At 41.9% G+C, this 22850-nt stretch overlaps 1 protein-coding gene across 6 annotated transcripts in view; it reads left to right on the forward strand.

Annotated features, from left to right (window-relative positions):
- Positions 1–1490: 1490 nt before the first annotated feature.
- The window catches only part of LRRC4C (leucine rich repeat containing 4C), a 171655-nt gene continuing 150295 nt past the window's right edge, over positions 1491–22850 (forward strand). For all 6 annotated transcript variants that reach the window (XM_058527127.1, XM_058527129.1, XM_058527126.1 and 3 more), the window contains exon 1: positions 1491–3378. The gene's annotated coding sequence lies outside the window, so the exon portion shown is untranslated. The remainder of the gene's footprint in view (positions 3379–22850) is intronic.

The raw sequence follows: 22850 nt of genomic DNA on the forward strand, positions 1-22850 counted from the left end.
AAATAGAAGCAATGCCATTACCCCTCAACAAATTCACATTTTGGTGCAATTCATAATCGCATCAAAGCTCTCCAAAAAAATGGAGAAATTATAGTAAATCACAATCCAGGTGTAAAGAAACGCCTTTCCTCTCACAGGTGCAGATATCTGAAACACATATTAGAGTCTGTGCTTACTACCCAAAGAAATATATGGACGTAATTAAAAAAAAAAAAATTTTAACTCTAAATGAGGAAATGTCCATGTACTATAAAAAGAAGAGGAAAGAAAAAAAAAGGACATTTGGTATTAACTTGTATATGCCTCTAATGTTACCTTCGTAGAAATTTTCTCCTTTTTGCCAAATACCGTTTCTTATTATGCTTTGTAACATTCAGACTCAAATCTTAATATGTACGGTGCTTGAATAGAGTAGCCTACAGCCTCTTTAAAACTGTTTTTAAAGCAAGTCCATATTCTGATCTCTCAAAAGTAAAGAAAATCAGCACAGAGACTAATTGTGCAGCTTAAAACAGAATTATTTATTTGCCTTGCTCCCCCAACGTATATAATCTTTTATTGTTTGAATTATCATTCCCCATTTTATCCATCTCATATCACAAGGTCACATACCTGAATAAAATAAAATGAATAACCATAGCTTACAGACAGGGTCTTATGACAATTATACAGTGGAGAAAGAAATTCATATAAATATATTATTAATAATATTATTTTATGGGCCTCTCCACCTTCCTAAGAAGACCCAGTGAAGTTGAAATATGTAACCCACCCCCCTAACATGAGTTAATGGAAAAGCCCACAACCAGGAGCGCGGGATGTTGGAATTGAGTTGTCAAACTGTCCTGGGTGTCTGGTACAAACTGAACAGGCCAATTTACTGCAACACTGCATAGGTTGAAGGCTCCTATCTCGCCTTTACAGCGCTTCCTCCCGGTGCGATGATCCTGCTGGACCACAGGCTCCCTCCCTAGCAGCTGTTCAGTTGCTCTTAGATTTTTTCTGACGGGCCTATCCTAGGTAATAGCACCGTGTTAATCCTTACCTTGTGACTAGCCTGCTTGACTACGGAGAGGAGAGGCTCTTGCCCAGCAATCTGAAAGCAACAGCTTTCTGTGTTTGGTGATATTTTTTGAATCCTAGTGGTGATTTGATTTCCATGTCTCCCCCTTTGTAGCTCCAACTCCTGGCTTTCACGAGGAAAACAGGCAGTCTTTTAGAAAAAATTGACAACTTCTCCCACACAACCCCTGAGTTTCTTTGCCTATTACTAATCTCCGAGCGTGGGGGGTTGCTTTGAAACTCAGCTGTTCATGCTCTGCCCTCCAGGTGGCAGCGGTGCCACACCACACGGCAGAGGCTCCAATCCCCTCTTCCCTGACTTCAAGTGTTAATGCAATTGACCAATCGGTGCTAAGATGATGGGAGGTAATTGGTAATTGTATTTCACTGATCACAAGCAGAGAGAGGGAAAGGAATAGGGGAAAGAAAGAGGGGCAGAGGAGTGAAGGGGACTGCAGTCCGAGAGGAGATTTTGGGAGCTAGGACCCTAAACCTCGGGACGTGACGTTGGCCGAGAGAAAGCTTAGACTGCCAAGATCTGCCACCGGCTCAGGGAGCGCATTTATCTATTTGGGGGGAAAGGAAGGGAGAGAGGAGCGGGAGGGGGAGGAAGAGAGTTCAAGCCGAAGTGGATGGAAGGGGACCGGGGTTTCTGCCGCTCAAGGAGCCGCGAGCCAGGGCGATGGCGCTAAGGACGGCGCGGAGCAGCTGCGCTCCCGAGAACGCGTATCCTCGCAGAGGACCAGCCGGCGACGGGAAGGTCTGCGCGGAGAGGAACCAACTTGTGGCTCCAAAATGTACCCAACGCAGCTGGAAATGAGATCAAAGCTGCGGTTTCATTCGAGAAGGATGAGAGGAGCCAGCGATTAGGGATTTCTTTTTTTTTTTTTTTTGGTACCTCCTTCGTTCCATTTTCTTTCTTTCCTTATTACTATTATTTTTCTAATTTGCCTACCACTCCGTTGATCCCCTCACTTCGCCCTCCCTCTCTGAAATAAAAGCCCAGTTCGAACTTCTTTCGCCGCGGCGCCCCCGGATCCGCTGCTCGCTGATGGAGGAGAAGGGGACCCGGGGGCTGGCAGGGGCCACCGGCGAGGGACCGCGTCACGCGTCTCCCCCGTCATCCCGGCCCTGATCGCCAATTCCTGCAACACCTGGAGGATCTGGACCGGGTGCTGGGGGTGGGGGCGGGGACAGAGGAACCGAAAGCCACTCCAAGCCTTAAAAAACAAAAAGAAAAAGTAGCGGGGGGAGGAATGGGTTTCTCCTTGACAGCTGACGGAGCCTTGAAATTTTCCTCCACTACCTCCGCCCCCGCCCCCGCCCCCGCCCCCCGCACTCCATTTAACGTAAGATTATGAAATTGCAGAGGCGGTGGAGGCAAGGAGTCAGGGTATAACAGGGAGTTTGGAGGGAGAGGGGAAGGTGGCTGGCCGGGCGGCTGAAATCAAAAATCCAATTGCGCACTGGGTTGTGATGAGAAATCTAATCAGATCTTTGGAGAAGGGGCCGACCGGAAGGGTGGCGAGTGGGGGGAGTTGATCCCCAAATTCTCCGACTGGGCAGGGGGTCGGGGAGAGGAACTGACGATGTAAAAGGAGACTTTTTTGGTGGCGGTGGCGGTTGGGTGCCTTGCAAAAATGAAGGATGCGGGACGCAGCTCTCTCTTGGAACCGAACGCAGTGGATAAACTGATTGTGCAAGAGAGAAGGAAGAACGAAGCTTTTTCTTGTGAGACCTGGATCTTAACACAAATGTGTATATGTGCACACAGGGAGCATTGAAAAATGAAATAAACCAGTGTCAGACCCGCGGGAGTTGGTGTGTTCCGACATAAATAAATAATAATAAAACAGCTGCCCCCCTACCCCAAAGGATGGTTGGAAATGGAGAACCGAGGATCCACAAAGAAAAAGTATGTTTGTTTTTCTCTCTAAAGGAGAAAGTAAGCCAAGGAGATATTTTTGGAATGAAAAGTTTGGGGCTTTTTTAGGAAAGTAAAGAACTGATATGGTGGTGTTTTCTTTTCTTTTTGAATTTCCCACAAGAGGAAAGGAAATTAATAATACATCTGCAAAGAAATTTCAGAGAAGAAAAGTTGACCGCGGCAGAATGAGGCATTGATTGGGAGAGAGAAAGCAGCAGAGCACACTTGGATTTGTGCCTATGTTGACTAAAATTGACGGATAATTGCAGTTGGATTTTTTCTTCATCAACCTTTTTTTTCTTCCTTTTGGTGTCAAGATCATGCGTTTTTGCTTGTTCTTAATCACCTGGATTTCCGTCTGGATGTTGCTGTGATCAGTCTGAAATACAGTGAGTGATCCTTATTTTTTTATTTATTGGTGAAGAAAATGTCCATTAATTTAGCGGTCCTGGTCCCTTTATCTCCTCACCCCCTTGAGTGTGATTTTTAAAGATCTGGCTATTGGGGGCCAGAAATAGGGAGAGGGTGGCCCACGCATTTGCTCCATTAGGCTGTGCTCACGGATGAGCTGGTTTGTTATAATGATGCAGGTTGTCTGCATCCTGGGCAGACGCCTTTGCAAATGTTCACCAGGAAAAAAAAAAAAATCTCCCCAAGAAAGCCGCTGCAGTGTGGGGTGTCTGTGCTGTGTGATTGACATTCTAGAATGCGTTTAATTTGCATGGCAGCCCCAGAGTTAGATGCACAAATATGTAGCCATTGGAAATCGAAGGGACTCAATTTAACTTTCATTATCTAGCCTGACATTGCAGATCACCAGAATGTATTAACACAAAAATATGATAATAAACCAAGCAGATGAAGGATGGCTCCTGGCTGGTGGGTGGATTGAGGGAGGGAGAGTGGGTGTCGGGGAGGAAGTGGTGGAGAGAGGTGCCTGCACTTTCACCCATCTCTCTTGCATACTCATGCTCCAATGTGGTCTTCAGATTACCTAGATTCTCACCAGTGATAGGAATGAGAGGAGGACCCACTTCTCTTCATCCCCTGCTAACTAACCACTTCTCTGGATAACAGAGAGGCTGTGCATAGATTGTAGATGGCTTGGGCAATTGGCTTGGGTTTTACCAGAAACCTTCCCAACATCACCAGGACAAAGCTCTTGAGAAAAAGGCAGAAATCTAGTGTCCTGTGGTAACTTCAATAAAGAAGCTGAGAAGAGGTCTGTGTGTTGAGCACCAGTGTTTCCCATGTGCCAGCTTTGTCTGGGGGGAAAGAGGCCAATAAAGAAAATTGGAAGAGGTTGAAAATGCTCAGAGAGCTTTAGGGCCTGTAGGATCACCCCTGTTTCCATCACCTTCCTCCCCCATACCTGCCGGGGTCATGGAGCTGGCTTTTCTTCTTTTATTACTTTTTTTCCCCCACAGAACTCTTCATTTTCACCCTTCTGTATTCCTCTCTGGGGCCTTCTGTCAGAATCATAGACTCACATAACTTCAGAGCCAGAAGACTCCTCAGAGATCTCATGGCAATAAAAAAGGAAACTGAGCCTGGAGAAGCTATAACCCTTTAGTTAATGACCAAACCCTAGGAGACAGGTGACTCACACAAATCTCCGAAGAGCTGACACAAGTTAGTTTGGATCCAAAATGGCCAGAAATCAGCCACGCATGGCATGGCTACTTCTGTCCCCATAGCTGCCATTTTTATCTAGAAGGGTCAAGGAAGGTACCTGTTCTGAGCTTGAAATAAACTCTTGCCACTCTGGGCCTCAAGGGTAGCCCGTCTCCAACATTCATATTTTTTCTTAGTCTTTTTTTTTTTTTTTTCTTAGCAGAGCTCAGATAACCCTAGTAATAATACTATTTGGAACAACAACAACAACAAAGATCCACAACTTTGGCATATCCCAAAGGAGATGAAAGGCAGCAGCCTGCTGTGTCCCTTCTTGGGGTTGGGCACTTTTAATCTGGTGAGTGGTGGTCCCTGGAGAGTCATTAAAGAACGTGGAGTTAGATTTATATTACAGAGGTGATAATGGAAACCAGAAACACCTTGCTAAAAGCCTCTGAGTCTGTTCCCATCATCTATCCTCATCCTTTTCATTACTCCTTAACTAAACTAGCCTTCAGCTGAGCACTTCTCTAATTTATTTTTCTGGGCACATGGTTTCTGTTGGGACACAGATCAGGCAATAAATTTACCAATCTATGAAAATAATCGTGTGGAGTTTCTTTTTCTCCCCCTGAGCTTCCTGTAGACTTCTGCATATCTTATAATTCCTTGTAGTTTTCTTTTTGTTTGCTTGCTTATTTTGTTTTACATGACCACCGTTAAGTCACCGCTTGTAGATTGATTAGCTCAAGTTATCTTAAGTTCCTACTCAGTTGCAACTTAGCACAACTGACAAAAGAGAAAAAAGAGAAAAAATGAACTTTGATGGTTTTGGCTGTGTTGTTCAGCTCTGGGCTTCAGGTGGGAAACTCAGCCTTGCAATCAGCTTGGCTCTGCCAATCGGTGGAGGGTTTTTTTTATTTCTTTTGACATCAAAATTTCTTTACTGCTACTCCAATTAGATCTCAAAGTTCATTCCTCTCCTTGACATTGTCACCTTCTCTCTGTACCCTCCACACTGACACACACATGCAAACTTTCCTGAGAGAGGGAGGGAAGGAGGAAGGATGGGGCTGGGGGAGTGGGAAGAGAGTGAGAGAAAAAATGAATATGAATGTCTTTAAAATTGTAGGCTTAAATATGTCCTTCCACCCACTTCCACTTAAACATGTTCTTCAAATCTGGAGATGATGGAGCATCTAAGGATGTCATCATTTTTCTCGTTGGTGAATCACTTCACCAGCATGACAGTTAGGAACACATTGCCCATCTTGGGGGTTATCTCCTTTGGTTTGGCAGTCAGAGTTGGCCCTGCATTTTAGGCCCCTTGTTCATGGACTGAGAAAAGAACTTTGGCCATGGTAGACCTGGAAATTTACCCCCTGAGCTTGTTTGAGGACAGAAGTGGGTGCCCACTGGGTAGCATCTGTGTGTAGGTAACTGTATACTGGGATTCTGCTGAGGACCACAGGCCCAGAAAGCTGCTGGAGTTTACAAATTTTGAAGTTACCTTTTCGAATATCTTCCTCCTCTTATTTAATAACTGTGCCCTTTGGACAATACCTCTAATTTCTCTGGCCCTCAATTTTCTGTGGAATGATAACATCAACAAATTAGAATTCAACAAATTAGAATCATTTTGTGAATTAAAAGTAATGTTATGCAAAGCCCCAAGCATAATAGGCCCTCTAAGGAGAGCTGTCTGTTATGGGTGTTCTTGGATTAATTTGGATTAACTTCTTGGGGATGAATACAGGCTGGCCAGCTCTGTAGCAGCTCTAATGGCTACACTTGAGAACTAGGGAATGTGCAACTGACCTTACAGTAGCTGCCAGATTCTTCTTTTGAGGTCTTATCAGGACAGATTGGCTGCAATATATCATTTTAGATATGAAATGCTGCTTCATGCCAGAAACTGAAAGATTTTCTCTTTAAAGTATAGAAAAATAGATCTCAGCAAAAATAACACTCCCATGAGATTTTAAGGGCAAAGAATGCTGTTCTTGTGTTGTGTGTACTTTTGGTCTAAAAGTTGGATAAGATAGCTCTTGTATATTAAATGTGTAATTTTAGCTACTTATTACATTGTCTGGACCTGGAATGCACAAATAAAGGCAGATTTCTAGTCAATTATATAATTTAAATTAGATGGTGTAAAATTCCATTATTAAGGCCCCCAAGTCCACAGTTTGGATTCACAGTCTTCCTAGTTGTAATGAATCCTATGTTAGTTAAACAAGATCTTCACTTTGTGGTCGGATAAAGGCCCGATAGAGTGCATAGAAGCAAGAGTTTATGCAGATATATGTGTCATTGTTTGCATGTGCAAATCTTCCAACATCAACTTGCCAGTGGTTTTCTGAGGCAGCCAGTCATAGCCGTTGCTCCGAATTTCGTTCTCTACAGCAGCAGCCTTGTGTTCCGTCCGTTCCTCAACATGCTTCCGGAAACCTGTTCTCCCTTTGAGGGAAAAAGAGTCCTACTGTTGTAATTATTGTTATTCTTGATGTCATATCAGTGGATCATAACAGGACTCTCAGGCTGGGGAGTTGCCCACTGGATTTTTATACTGTTTCTTTTCAATTAGAAAAACAATTTGAAATCTATGTTCATTTTGGAAAAGCATCTTAAAGTTAACCATTTTCACAGATCTTAAGAAGAGACAGAAATCATCTATGGAAGTTCTTACCATTTCATAAATTTTACTTTTTTGTGTGCTTATTTAATTAAGAAATTCGGTAAAGTTGGACTCCAGCATCCTAAGTGAATTGGAATACTCAGTTTTCCGCTGGGTCACATGTGTTACATGAACCATTTAACCTGTCTGAGCCTGTCTGCTTACCTGTAAAATAGAGATAATAACAACTACATACAACTGACTGTCATAAGGACGAAATCAGATTGTATGTGTCATGCACAGCAGGCATTCAATAAATGCACGTTTAAATTGAGCATCTCTGATTTCATCTCTGATTTTAGTTTAAGTAATGCATAGTTTTAAAAAACTGATATGATTTTGTTTGAGGGAAGCTGTTAATCTAAATTCCTGTCGGTATAGATTTGGAAAGGAGAAATACATAGACAAGATTAAGGTTGGAGTAACACAAATAGATATGACCATTTTTGGTGAGCTTCTACACTTTTAAAACATATTTTGAAGTGCTTTAGTAAATGCTGTTCCCTCAGGAAAGATTGGAAGATACTTTGTGAATTGTAGAAAATATACTCTGTGTCCATGTGAACTTTTATTAGATTGTCAAGTACTTTATACTACAGGCATAAAAAAATTAATGATTTATTAAGATGCCTTGGAAGACTCTCCAAGGGGATCAAGAGTCTTTGCATTTTTCTTTTCCTCAAAATGATTTTTCTGGAGAAATGTAAATTTGACAATTGAAGTTTGGTTGGGCAGATCTTGTGGCTGACACAGTGTGCTTGTAACTCCGTCTGAGAGCAAGGATCTTATTTGTTCTCTGGCACGTCCTCAGTACCTCAGAAGAGTGTCTGACATAGTGTGCATGCAATAAATATTCCTTGAATGTCTGATTGACCTTAGTTTGAGAAACATCCCCTTCAAAGGACTCAAATGCATGTAGATACCTATGTGTATGCACATGCGTGTGGGCACACACATACATACAAGAAACCTGGCTTTCAGGAACCTATAGAAGGTTAATGAGAAACACCAATGAGTGTACTGACTGTGTGTGTGTGTGTGTGGATGTCATATCTGTACATACACACACACACACACAGATTAAGCACCATTGAGTGACTTCTTTATGTTGGAAAAGCTGAGGTCTGAAAGCTAGGTGACACAGTGTGTTTTTCTTATTCTCCTTGTTATTAATGGACTGTGACAACAAGTCACCTCATCTCTCTTAGGTCAGTCTTATGTTATCCTCTGTTAAATAAAGGTAAAAACTAAGATTCCTTCAAGCACTAAGATTTTAGGATTCTGAAATGATAGTTGACTACCTAGGAATTCAGGATTCCGAGGAATTAAAAATATATAATCCCTGATCTCAGGATACTCATTGTTAATATGTGGAGGGGAACAGCATAGTATTCTGAGAGAAAGGCGAAATCAGTGTTAGAATAGCAGATACGTAGAGCAGAAAGGTGAAGGAAATCTCTAGAGGGTTTGTAGGGGAATACAATGAGATGTGGAATAGAGAAACATTGGATTCCAACTTTATTGCACCAGCTGCTTGCTGGGGGATCCTAAGTAGGCCAGTTAACCTTGCTTTGCCTCAGTTTCCTCAACTATAAAAATGGAGACCATTTTTCTTGCAGTTACTTTGGGAACATTAATTAAGATGTCTAAGTGTTTAGTACATGGCTGGTAGGCAATAAATCCTAGCTTACTTTCTTTTCATTGAAAGTTTTGGTTATTTTCCATAGAAATGGGAACAGCTGAAAGTCTGTGAGTGTTTTGCTTTACATTTACTGAGTATATAAATGAAGAGCTTTTGTCAACTTTTCTATCACAATTAGTATGTAACATTATTTTTGATCAAGTTTTCTAATGTCGTTCAGATTTATAATGAAGCCTGAAATGATGATGAAAAACTTACGTAAGACCAATAGACTTTTATTTCAACTTTGCATAAGCTGATGGCAGCTTTTTATGCTGATGGCAGCTTTCAACACTTAGGGAGGTTGTGGGTATAATTTCATCACAGCAATAGTAACTACCATTTATTGAGCATTTGATATACACCAGGAACTATGTTGCTGGTACCAGGCACTATATTTTTCTCCTTAATTCTCACTTAGGGAACTGAGACACAAAGAGGCTAAGTAATTTATTTAAGGTTATACAGCAACTAAGTGGTAGAAATGCAAGTAGAAGCCACATGTCTTCTGACTTAGAACCTGAGATCAAAATCTGTCAATCCAAGCTTGTTGACTTGGTAACAAATAAACATGGCAGCTCACTTTCATCTAAACTGTTTTTCAATCTGAATATTTTAATTGAGATTGAGCTGTCTGCATTTTCCCTTTCCTCTGCTTCTTGAAAGGAAGGCTATAACCAGATTCTTAGGTCACGCATACCTTGCTTACTTTTGTCGGTCTTCAGTAATATCCAAGTGTGCCCCTAAGTGAAGAAGAGACAACTTCTAAGAAAGACTTGGGAAAAATTATCCTAATTCACTCAACTGAAAAACAGAAAGTCTTTGGAGAATGCTATGAGATCTTCTGGAAATTCAAATTTGTATCAGAAATAGGGCCAATGCTAGTAATAACTTGGAGTTTAGTTACAATATCCTACAAACTCGATGGGCTCCTAATTGTGGGCACCCAGTTCCTGATCCCAACCCTCATCATATTTGATCTCTCTGGAGCGCTTGATACCATTGCTCACCACTGGCTGTCTGAAATTCTTCCAGAGGTTTGAGGTGCCACCTGCTAACACTTCCTTTACTCATATCACTTCATCCTCCTCGTGTCCTCCGGCTCTTTCCTTAAATGTTGAGAGCTTCCCCTTTGAATCTGTTGTATTCCCCGTCTTTCTGCATCCCTGAGAGATATCAGCCGGGCTTGTTTCAGAGATGACACTCAAATCCTTGGCCTCAAATCCTTGTGTATACTGAAGACTTCTAAATCTCCATCACCGGCAAGATCCTACTTCCTTACCTGGTCTCCTGTAGGTCTTACAAATTTACTATACCCATGTAACTGATTATTTTCCCTCCAGGAGCCCAAGTATTTTCAGTTTCAAATGGTATAAATATCTCTTTAACCTCCCTCATATCTAACCATTTGTCAAGTCACTCATCAATCTCTTCCTTATCTTCAACTCAGCTTGTCTGTCCTTCAGTCCAGACTCCATTGTTCCTCTCCTAGATGTCTTTTTACCTTTCTGGCCTTTCTGATGATGCCAACTCTTCTTCAGTGTACTCCTTTATAGGTTCTTCCCTCAGAAGGACCATCCTAAGAAAGAAAGCTAAAAATCCCCTTCTCTATATTCTAGAAATATATTTATAGAATAAAATCCAGATTCCTCTCTTGATAATACAGTCTGACCAGCCTATCCATGTCTTCTCTTCTGCCCGCCATACCGCATGTTTTTCCTCTGGAGATATCCCAGGCTACTTTTGGCTCAACCTGTGTGAGAGCTGCTTCCCTTGCCTAGGACATGCTCTTCATACATCAAATCTCAGAGCAAGTTACCTCCTCTGTGGAAACCTTTCCCAGAGGAGGCTCACCGAGTCCCCCTGTACTCTGTACACAAACGTTTTGTTCCTACATCTGTGATAGCTCTTATCACCCCTATAACATCTACTTACTTGGCTAAAACCCGCTAGATTGTGACTTCTTTTGGGATATGGACCTCATCTCACTCATCTTGTCATCTCCCACATCTAGCCTAGCTCATAGGAGTTTTCAATATATTTTGGTAGAACCAATAAATGAATGGACTGATCTAACACATCTTTAGAGTGAATAATTTCTAACATATCTTTAGAGTGAATAATTTCCTTCGATTCAGTTTATGGTATAGGCCATTATTTTTCCAATATTTTTACCATTACGATCACCTTTTATTATTTTTCCTCTAGCGACCCATGTTTCAAAACTACTTTGCCCAACAAACACACTGCGGTTTGTTCCTCCTTTTTTTCCTAATTGAAAACGTATACCTGCCCATCATCACTCTTGAAATGCACTGGATGAACATTGTTACCATGAGCTGATATAAATTGAGCCAAAAGAAAAGACATCCTAATTACCTTGTGCAATTGTATGAGTATATGCATGATTTCTAGTTGGCTTTTTTTTTTTTTTTTTTGTGAGGAGATCAGCCCTGTGCTAACATCCGCCAATCCTCCTCTTCTTTTGCTGAGGAAGACAGCCCTGGGCTAACATCTGTGCCCATCTTCCTCCACTTTATATGGGACGCCGCCACAGCATGGCCTGCCAAGCAGTGCGTCGGTGCGCACCTGGGATCCGAACCAGTGAACCCCGGGCCACCGCAGTGGAGTGCACGCACCTAACCGCTTGCGCCACCGGGCTGGCCCCTCTAGTTGGCTTTTTGAAATATTTATAATCGCTGTCTCTGAGGAGGCCAGTTTTTAAAATAATTCTGTAAATATATTTTAGTGCTAATCTTATGCTCTAATTTATATGAAGTGGGCCTTCACAGTCAGGAATGACTACTGGAAAGAGATTATGACGTTTAAGTTTGAATAATGCCCAAATATGGACTCACGCAATTGGAGAATAAAAAAGATCTTCTCCTTAGTAAAAGTGCCCAGATTAAAAAAGTTTGGTGAGCTACAATCACTTTTCACAACATGTAAACAGCTGATTTTGTGGGAGCCAGGTATATATTCTCAGGAGATACTCTGGCTTCATGCTTCAAAAGGATGAAAGGACGCTCCTTTCATAAGAAACAGAAGCAGACACTGGATTAGGTGAAAAAAAGTGCTGAATGGTAAAACGCTATTTAATTATGGTTTAATCTTATTTTTCAATCTTTGAATATAAAAGTCTTGAATATGTTGAAGTGGAACATTTGTTTTTCCTTCTTTCTTTCTTTCTTTTTTTTTTTTTTGCTGAGGAAGACTGGCCCTGAGCTAACATCCGTGCCCATCTTCCTCTACTTTATGTGGGACGCCACCACAGCATGGCTTACCAAGTGGTGCGTCAGTGCGCGCCCGGGATCCGAGCCTGTGAACCCCGGGCCCCTGAAGCAGAGCGCGTGCGCTTAACTGCTTGCGCCACCAGGCCAGCCCCCATTTGTTTTTCTTTTAGACCATTTTTTCTTTAGTTTTTCTTTTAGTTTTACATGATTTCTTTCCAGTTTAGAGATTACTATTATTAATCTCTGATAAGAGTAATGGTAAACGAGAGAGCATTAATAGTAATGCTTCATAGTGCTTTTTAAATCTAGCTATCCCTTTTAATCCTCTCAAGAACATTTTGGTCCCAGAACTTCCAAAGCAATGTTCCCTGTCTACTACATCCCTTGTGAGAAAGCATCAGGAGTTGGCGAGGTGTGCAAGGGAAGATTTATTTTGAAGAGACAGTGCTAAGTATGGTCTCTGGTTCTTGCCAAATTGCAAACTGCTGAGACAACACTTGTTTTCTTGGGAGGGGTCCATTTGTTTTAGCCCATCACTTTTGACCAAATCACTGTAGGGAATGTAGGAGAATTTAGCCATTTGATGATATGCCTTATTTGTTGCTAAGGTAAATATCTGGGATGGGGAGTAGATTTCACAGATTAATAACGAGTAAGGTCTTTTTCTTATGATGACTAATACTGTCCCCTAGTTATTAAAATCATCTGTTATTGTTGATGTGGTCTCTCCTAGAACAAGTTGATTAATTATCGGTGATACGTTAATAGCTAGCCTATTGCTAATCCATCTGATTGTTTTTTTTTTCATATTCTTTTTGAGCCTAAGAAATGTAGTACTAAAGAACTCATTCTCAGGACAGTAGACATGTCTTCCTTGAACCAATGACTTGATAATGATGGTGGGAACTTCAATAACTAAGTATGGGGTTTTTACAAAAGGTATGTGACTTTTGGAAATGGAAATAGAAAGATGTGCCTCTCTTGAATGGCTTACAGTTGATTCTGAGCCAGATCTCAGAATGTGCTGATTTTTACAACCTTAGGGGAGAGAAAGACAGAGAGAGAGAGAGAGATTGCTCTGAACCTGGCTGTTCTAATCTGGGCAGAGAGAATGCTGATAGCTTAGTTAGCTGGTCTCTGGAGACAGTCACCTCGGCAGGGACCAGAGCGTGTGTGTAGATGAATGAATTCAAACGCATTATGGGGGGTGATCCAGGGAACTCCAATTTGTTCTAACCGAGAAGGCAGAGAGTCAGAAGCCACCCTAAAAGAGTTAACATCTACACAGTAGTGTTCAGGAAGGCAAGAATGGGACTATGAAGGCTTTCTCTGTATTGTTTGAACGTTGCCATGGCAATAGTTTCAGCAGAAGTTACATGTTTTTCAATTCCCCAAAGCAGCAAGCGGCCTTTCCCTCTCCTCTGCTGCCCTAGCTCCCTCAGTCCTCAGTCCTTACCTCCCCGTCCATCCCCTCCCTCCTTCCTCTGTCCTTTCTTTTGTTCTCAATTCCTCAACTCATTCCTCACTCAGAACAAAAATATTCCAACTCCGCAAGGTCGCTTTTAGGCAGAAAGTGAGTCAGACATATAACCTTCTATCGGCGTTTCTGTTTCCCCCGTCTGTTTATGTGTTAAAGAGCTAATTAGACGGCAGCTGTGGATGGAAGCAGGGTTGGGGCTTCCCCTGTTGGTAGGACACAGAACATATTATAATGGTTGGTGTTGTGGTGATATGTTAATTGGATCGCTCCAGGCAAGTGCAGAGCAGCAGTCTCTGACAATTAGAACGAACAATGACTTTACTATGAAGGAGCCCACTCTCTTACCCAGTGGAAGGATTAGCATGCATCGCAGGTCTCTGGAAGGTTCCTGTAGACCCCAAGAGAGATCTGCAGTTGCAAATGCCTCCTGTCTCTTTAAAGCTAGGCTACTGCCTCTCAGCTTATTTTACGGCCAAAGAAAGAGAAGTAAGGGGCAGTGAGAGATCTGGTTTAGTGGGTGGTGGGGGACCCGGCCGCAGACCTGGGCCATAAGATATATTGCGGGGATGCTAGGAAGAAATCTTTGCCTGCTTAACGCACGTGGCCAGTGAATTGTGAAATGGGTCTCATTAGAGCCTTTCATATCCCGGCATGTGCCAAAGTGCTTTGCAGGCACAGCGCCATCACCTCAGGTCCAACGCTGCTGCTGTTCACTGCAGCCAAGAAGGGACAGAGGCTCTGTCTGTATTCAAACCTTCAGTCCCATCGCTCTCTGTCTACTGTTCATTGTAAGGCGCCTCTGGGCCTTTCAGCCCGGCCAGGGATGAGGCACAACGCATCCCCTAGGTGTTTGTAGGGAGGAAATATGAAGGATTTTGAGCAACACTGGTAGGTTTGAAACAGCCAGTGGGCGCTGACACCTAAAGATTTGCTCTCTCTTTCTCAGGCCTGACATCAACGCTGTCTCTAGGCTTCCCTGCAAACATGCCCAGATACTCACCTGAAAGGGAGGATGGGTAGTTCAGGGCCAAATGTCAGCAGAGACGTTTGTGATATTAGATACAGAGGAACTCTGCTTTTTCTCAGATTTGTATACTAGAGATTTTAGAATTAAATTTTATCTCCCAAAGCATAGCCCCATCGGGAATTCTAACAGCTGCCATATACCAGGCACTGTGTACGTCTTATTTAGAACACCGATGATTCCACAAGGTTGATGATATAAAAGCATAGACATAGGAGCCAGGTCTGCCTGAGCCCTGTCACTTCTTAGATCTGTGGCTTTGAACAATTTACTTCCCCTTTTGAACCTCAGCTTTCTCATCTGCAACGTGGGAATAAATATAGTACAGGGATGTGGTGAATTATAATTGAAATGATGCCTGTAAAGCTCTTAGCAGAATGCTTGCACATAGAAAACATCTAACTATTATCTGTAAAAATATAAGAGGCATTTTCACACAATATTATGAAATAATCACTAGGCATGTGCCTCAGGCAGAACAAAGTTAAAAATAATTAAGGGCAGATTGTTTAATGAAAGAAGAAAAATAGCATTAGAAGATGAGTTTCTGAAATTTAAATCGTAAAGTTCCTGATATTTTTGGTAAAACTCTACAGTTTAGAAAGCAGAATAGATAGGATCTTTGAAATAAACTTCTGTTGCATTCATTCCAGATGGATGGTTTTCATCCATCCATGTTACAGTTTTCTTATGGGATTATCTTTTGGGACTTGTATCATTTGTGATGCCTTAGACTGGAAATAAGAGAACAAAAAATCTAACTAGATTAAGCACAAAAAGAATTTACTGACAACTGACAGATGCAATTGAAAAGTCCTGCCGTATATGGAGTTCAGGTATGGTTTGACCCAGATGTTAACAATATCACAGGGACTCCTGCTCTGTTTTCTCTGTAATTCTCTTGGCTCAGACTTCTTCCATGGATCATTTTCATCCTCAGACTATTGTGCATTCCCTCACTCATCCACCAAAGAAAGATTCACACTTTTGTTTCACCATTCTCAGAGAACATCCTGAGATGCTTACTGGGTTAGCTTAGGTCTATGCCCACTCATGGACCAATCACTGGTTTCAAAGGAATAGAGTTGAGGGTCAAATGCATCCCTGAATGGAATTCAGGGGCTATTGAGAGACAAGAGGAAATAGGTGTTGGATAGATAATCATAAATAAATACCATAGGTCTAATGATGGAGAGTAGGAAGGATGAGTTGTCATATTTCACATTGTAACTTGTTACAAGGGTTAGTTTTTTGTTTTGTTTTGTTTTTTGTTTTTGGAAGGAAGATCAGCCCTGAGCTAACATCCATGCTAATCCTCCTCTTTTTGCTGAGGAAGACCGGCTCCGAGCTAACATCTATTGCCAATCCTCCTCCTTTTTTCCCCCAAAGCCCCAGTAGATAGTTGTATGTCATAGTTGCATACAAGGGTTAGTTTTGTTTGTACTTCTCTGTAATGCTACATTGTATATAAGTATTGAAGTATTAATAACCATCTAAGGAGTTTTGTTCTTCCTGCAAATCATCTGGCTGTAGCTATCAATTTTTCAGAGGAACAACTTCATCTGCATTCGTGCTATTTTTGCATTGCTCCTCTCCTCTCTTAGGAACAGTTCTTTGTTTTTGAAAGGGAATTTACAGGCTTTTCTGGAAGTAAGAAAACAAAAGCAAAAACAAAAGAATCCTCTTCAGTCAATAACAGCTCACTGGCAGAGGTTCTTTACTCCGCCTCCAACACCCACGCTCCTGGTCACCTGTACCAGCCATGAGTGTACTTTGATTTTATCTAATTTGCAGAGATCTCAGCAGTGACACAGTCCATCACTGAACTCTCCATTCTGCCTACCCAGGGATAGTGGTCCAGTTAATGTGGCTCAATGTCATTTGCTTCTTAACAGGCAAGGTGGAGGAAATAATTATCTGGGCTTTGGATATAAATATTTGTGAAGAAAACCTATTCAAAGCACATAACTGCTTCCAAGTTCAAGGACTGGGAATTATCTCTTTTGTAGTCTTCACCCTGTGTTTACTATATAGCTCACAGTGTAGACCCTTTATTAGTGTGTAGGTAGTGACATGCTCTGAGTTGATCATCAAACCAAGTTTATATGCTTCTCATAGAAACTGTTCTAGAGCAAACTACTGGTGGAGTAGGTTGTGCCTAGAAAGTGAAAACAATGAAGAAGACTGCCATTTTTGGACCAGTCTTTATATGGTAGAAATTTTAGTGGGTTATTTTACATATTTTATCTCATTGTGTTCTTACAAAAACAGCAGTCATAATGATAACAATATGAAAAAATATCAGTAATAGGTAACATTTATTGAGTGATTACTATGTGGAGACACTGTTCTAAGTGCTTTGTTTCTGTAATGACATTGAATCGACAAGCAAATAAACATTTTTTTTTAAACATGAGGAAAGAGAAGTTTAGATAGGCTCCATGACTTAACCCATGTCTCGAAGCTAATAAATGACCAAACTCTCCTTGAGCTTCTGGTCAACCCTGTGGTTTTCTGCTTTGCTGCACTGCCTCTCACATGAGACTATTTAAATTTTTTTTAATTAAATTTGGTTTCTTTAAGTTTTTATTTATTTTTTATTTTTATTTTTTGGCAGAGAAAGATTCGCCCTGAGCTAACATCTGTAGCCAACCTTCCTCTTTTTTTTGTTTTCCTTCCCCAAAGCCCCAGTGCATGGTTGTATATCCTAGTTGTAGATCCTTCTAGTTTTTCTATGTGAGCTGCCATCACAGCATGGCTACTGACAGATGGGTGATGTGGTTCTGCACCCGGGAACTGAACCCGGGCCACCCAAGCGATGAGAGCGCCGATCTTGAACCACTAGGCCATCAGGGCTGGCCCGGTTTTGATTTTTTTAAATCAAAACACCCAAGACCTATAACTCTTTCCTTTAACCCCACTTGCTTTTTTATTTTTCCTACCTCCCCCAGCCCCTTCTTCTCTCAGATGTTCTCAGCTTGACAATCTCTTATAATATTTTTCAGCCTCTACTTTGGCCCAGGGCAGCTGCCCAGCCACGACTCTGGATATTTGCAAGTAAAGCTTTTCATGTGCCATTTGTTTAAAGTGTAACCATTTGAGATTACCACAAATAAACCACAAGGGTGTTTTAAGAGGGCTTGTTTGTCATATGTTGGGAAGAGGGAAGAAACGTTTCATATCCCCGTGGTCTCCTGGCAACTGAACTTTCCATACCTCTACAGCCATTAGTAGCCGGCAGGCCTTCTTCCTTAAGATATGATGAAACTCATACTCACATGCTTAGCTGCATAAGGCTGTAGCACATAATTCTCGTCTCAGTTGTAACCATCAGAAGACATCCTCCTCCATATACAGTCATGTGTCGCTTAACGATGGGGATACGTTTAGAGAGATGCATTGTTAGGCGATTCCATCATTGTGTGAACACCGTAGAGAGTACTCACACAAACCTAGATAGTATAGCCTACTACACACCTAGGCTCTATGGTACTAATCTTATGGGACCACCATCATATCTGCTGTCTGTCATTGACTGAAATATCATTATGTGGCATATGACGGTACAGAAAAGCGACATTGGGCCCTTTCCTCCGTGGCACCTAAGATTCTTTCCTCTTCTCCACCAGGATGGTTCATGGGAGATGCAGAAGGGAATATAGCTCTGGGACAATGTTTTTGCTGCCTTTCCTAAGAAGCTACTAAACAAAATTGCTGTTCTCAGCTCAACTGGGTGTTGGGCCGGATAGGAGGCCATGCCCCAAATCAGTTTCCTCACTCCGTCAGCATATCACTCTTTCTTTTGCCTCTGAGACAGACATTGCAGGGGCAAAGGAAGCAGGCACAACACGCTGCAATTGCAGGATATATGGACACAAACACTTGCTCAGTTACGTGCACACACACACACACACACACACGTACACACGTAATCTCCACCAGTGTATCTCCGTGTGCTGAATTCCTGCATGACTTCTGAAGGGCCTCCTAGAGACATGTGCTGGTCACCTTTCTCTACAATTCGAGATACCAGGAGAAAGAACTGCATACGGGGCAGTAGACTATGGATTCAGGGCCCTGTTTGACGTCTGAAAATTATTCTCCTAATTGCCTGCTGTGTGTTTCACCCAATATCTTCTGTCCAAAGAATATAAAGTGACTTTAATATCAGTTGTGCTTCTTATCCCCAAATCTAAGGCTTTTTAAAAGCAGACAGGAAAGGCTTGGTGCAGCTCACTATTTTATAGTGTCTCAACCACTGCTTCCTGTCCCTTGGGGCTGGCAAGACAGAGAGGTTCTCGCTTCATATTATCTCTAGAATGCGCCCCTTTCCTTCCCTAGCTCAGGCTTTTAGCACTTATCAGGCCCAGATAACTATAATCACGCCCTGATTTGCCCTTCTCCTTCCAGTCCATCTTTATCACCAGTTATTTATCTTCCAAAGGCACTGCTTTTGTGCTGTTCTCTTACTAGCAAACCCTCACTTGTAAAATAAATGCCAGACTCTGCAACCTGGCAGTCTGCCCGAAGGCCTCCGCTCTTCCTCTTAATTCCAGTACGTGTTTCTCGGCTATGCCGTATTGTCTTCCATTTCCTGTATCCTGCTTTGTGTGGGTAATTGTTCTATGTGCCATTTTTTCTTCCCCACATAGAGTGAAGGCTCTCTGAGGTCAGCCCCTAGGCTTAGACTTCTGAGTCCTCACCTCCACGCCTTTCATAGAGGAAATACTCAATATATGCCTTCGTAATTGAAAAAAAATTGAAAAATGTTTTGCTTCACAAGCTTCCAACTGCTGATCTTAAAAAAAAGCATTGCTTTGTTTTTAGTTAGATTTTCATTAACTTTCTAATAGACGGCCTCATAGACTCTACTTGGAGCTAGGCAACCTTCTCTGTTAGGGGCATGCACCTAGCAGTGTGTCATCTTGGAAATAAAAGGAACTCTCTTTTGCTGAGTTTCCTACAAGATGCCTTTAGAGAGCTGTTCTTCGAAGAACAGCAGTTTGGAGCTCCAGGTTTCCTGTGACTGTTTGCTTAGCAGGGATGGGGAGCTTCCTCGTCCAAGAAAAGTGGGCACAGACCTGCTTGTCTTCTTCTGAGGGCTCCCTGCTCCTGTGGTTCTGTAGTGCTGACACGATGGATGGATTTCCCAAAGGACGTCCTCATGGCTACAAGATGTTTTTTCCAACTCCCTGCTCTGTGAAATTCACAAGAAACATAACCACGTTGCAGGTCTCAATACTTTAAATCTCCTGCCCCTGTTTGCATATTATTCTAATATGTAGCATTGGTTCTTGAAGCTAATCCACAAAATGGGCAAGCATCGTGATGAAGTTTGCAGTCACAAATAGAGGAAATGAAGCAGAACGTAGTGAGTTTCTACGAAATTGAATTTATATGATGAAAAAAGCTGACCTTTATTCTTTTTTCTTGTCATTTCATTAGGGTCAAAATGTCCTTTTTTTAAAGGTGAATGATTATGATAGTATATGTTATTTAAAAATTTTTTCTCCTCATGGCAAGATAAGTTTTATCTATCTATCTATATATATATTCACAAGTCTATGACAAACGACCACCACGTCTGCCATGAGCTTCAATAGTTCAGTAGTCTAGAACCTTGCCTTAAGATGTAAACATTAGAGTCCTGAAAAAAGCCTTAAGCAGGTGCTTGTGAGTAAAACAGGAACTATGAGCCCATGACACCATAGCTTCTGCAGCATCTTTGTAACGGCCATTTCCCACGGCCAATGTCAACGTCACAGGGAACTTTCCAGTGCTGATGCTGCTACTCTGTGGCCCCAAGACTCTAAGCAACTTACCGCCTCTTCTCATCTTTCTGTATCTATCAAATGAGGAGTCTGATATAGATACTCTGAAATGTTCCTTTAAGCTCTCTCCTTCTCAAGTCTAAAGCATTCATAGAACTATTTGCACGTAACAGGATTGTATTTGCCAGAGAGAATGGAAATGCGTTTTCCATGTTCCCCTTCTCAGAGATTCTGGATGGCTTATTTCCTTTCTTCACTTCTTGCCCTCCTCTGTCTCCTTTTTCATCATACTTGTCAAGTTTCTTTCTTTCCTCTCCTGTCTCTATCTAGCCACGTCCTTCTCAACATGAGAATTGGCTTTTTCCTGCATGTGGCTATTCCGCAGGGTAAGCACTTTGTTTCCGACTTGTTTCCACTAATTAACTATGAAATTAAGTAGGTGAATTCATTGATTCAGCATTTGGTGTGATGTTTATATTAACTCATCGAAAGGGAAGCCCAGGATGTGGCCAGAGGCTTGACCGGAATCTTTCCCTCCTCCCGAAATCTCCTTTGACTTCCCACACTAGATAGCTATCTTGCTGTTTCTCAGAAGTATTCATGCATCTGGGGAGCAGCCAAATGGCCAAAGCTGCATCAGACAGGAATCCCATTCTTTGTGACAATGGAAACAATCATCTCTTGTCATTCTTCTCTTTCCTCAGCTTACTGGCCACGGCTTCAGTTCTATGTTGATATACCTGGAGAATTCCCTTTGGATGCCTACTGAGATTTCAGTGGTATCTGTTCCATGTCAGATGCCCCCATGGCCACTGTCCACCTGTCCCCAACCCCCTGGGGAAAATAGGAGTACACACCTGGTTGAAATCCTCATCTCATTGCCATCAGAAAGAACTTATGTAAGAAGCTAGAATAGGGTTCCACACCCTGTATCAGAGCCATCAACTAGTTTTAAGAAAAAGTATTGAATTAAAATGTATTTTCTGGGATCTGCCCCATGATGTAGTGGTTAAGCTTGGCATGTTCTCCTTCAGCGGCCCAGGGTTCGTGGGTTTGGATGCGGACCTACACCACTTGTCAGCCATGCTGCGGCAGTGACTCACATGCAAAACAGAGGAAGGTTGGCACATGTTAGCTCAGGGAGAATCTTCCTCAGCAAAAAAAAAAAAAAAAAAAAGGAGGATTGGCAACAGATGTTAGCTCAGGGCGAATCTTTCTCGATAACAAAATATCTACTTTCTTTTTTGTTTCCAACAATCATATCTTGTTTCGTTCTTCTTTGCCTTGGCACATAATAACCACAAGTGAATAGCAGGTATGGTGGCCATTTGTCATGGAATTGTGTTTACCTTTTTTTTTTATTTTTTTCCATTTACATAGACATTCATGCTTCTCTCAAATCCCTACAAATAGTATCTAGCTGATAAAATATGTTTTATGATAAAATAGAGTGGAATATAGCCAGCCTTGGTGGTCTAGTGGTTAAGAATCGGCACTCTCCCTGCCACAGCCCAGGACCATTTCCAGTCAGGGAACCACCCCACCTGTCTTTCAGTTGTCACACCGCCAAAGCACGTTGCTGTGATGCTGAAAGCTATGCCATCTGTATTTCAAACACCAACAGGGTCACCCATGGTGGACAGGTTTCAGCAGAGTTTCCAGACTAAGACAGACTAGGAAGGAGGACTTGGCTACCCACTTCCAAAACAATTGGCCCTGAAAACACTACAAATAGCAGGGAGCATTTTCTGATAGAGCCCCAGAAGGTGAGAGGATGGGGTAAAAAGACCGGACAGGGTTCTTCTCTGCTGTCCACAGGGTTAAGAGGAGTCAGAATCAACCGGATGGCACTAGCAACAAAGAGTAGAACGTGGTTTGTAACAGAGTAGCATCCTACATAAAGAGGCTTTTCTTGGAACCCATCCAAACAGTTCAGTTACTTGTCTAAAGTAATTGCATTAGAAGGAAAACATACTAAATATATGTTCTCTAATTTTCTATACCTTCTGAGCCTTGTGCCCCAGTTACAATTCCTGAACTAAGTGTCATTGCCTTAAGACAGTTCATTTTATTTGTTCCGTTTATTAGATTTTATGCACAGATTTTTGTTAGCATAAATTGACCTTTTCTTCCCGTTGCAGCATAAGTAGTAGCCTCTGTTGTTCTCTCGCCTGCACGTCATACACGCCTTGCCCGTGGTGCTGATCACATCATTTAGTAACTGTATCCTTGTTATCTATCTTCCGCAAATCATTCTGAGCTTTTTCTATGTAGAAAGCCAGCCATTCTCCTTTGTTTACCTCTCTGATACACAGTAGGTACTCAATCAATGTTGAAAGAAAATAAGAATAGTGAACACTTAAAGCTTGAAATTTATTTAA

This window comes from Diceros bicornis, chromosome 31 (genome assembly GCF_020826845.1).
Source record: "Diceros bicornis minor isolate mBicDic1 chromosome 31, mDicBic1.mat.cur, whole genome shotgun sequence".
In the NCBI taxonomy this organism is placed as follows: domain Eukaryota; kingdom Metazoa; phylum Chordata; class Mammalia; order Perissodactyla; family Rhinocerotidae; genus Diceros; species Diceros bicornis.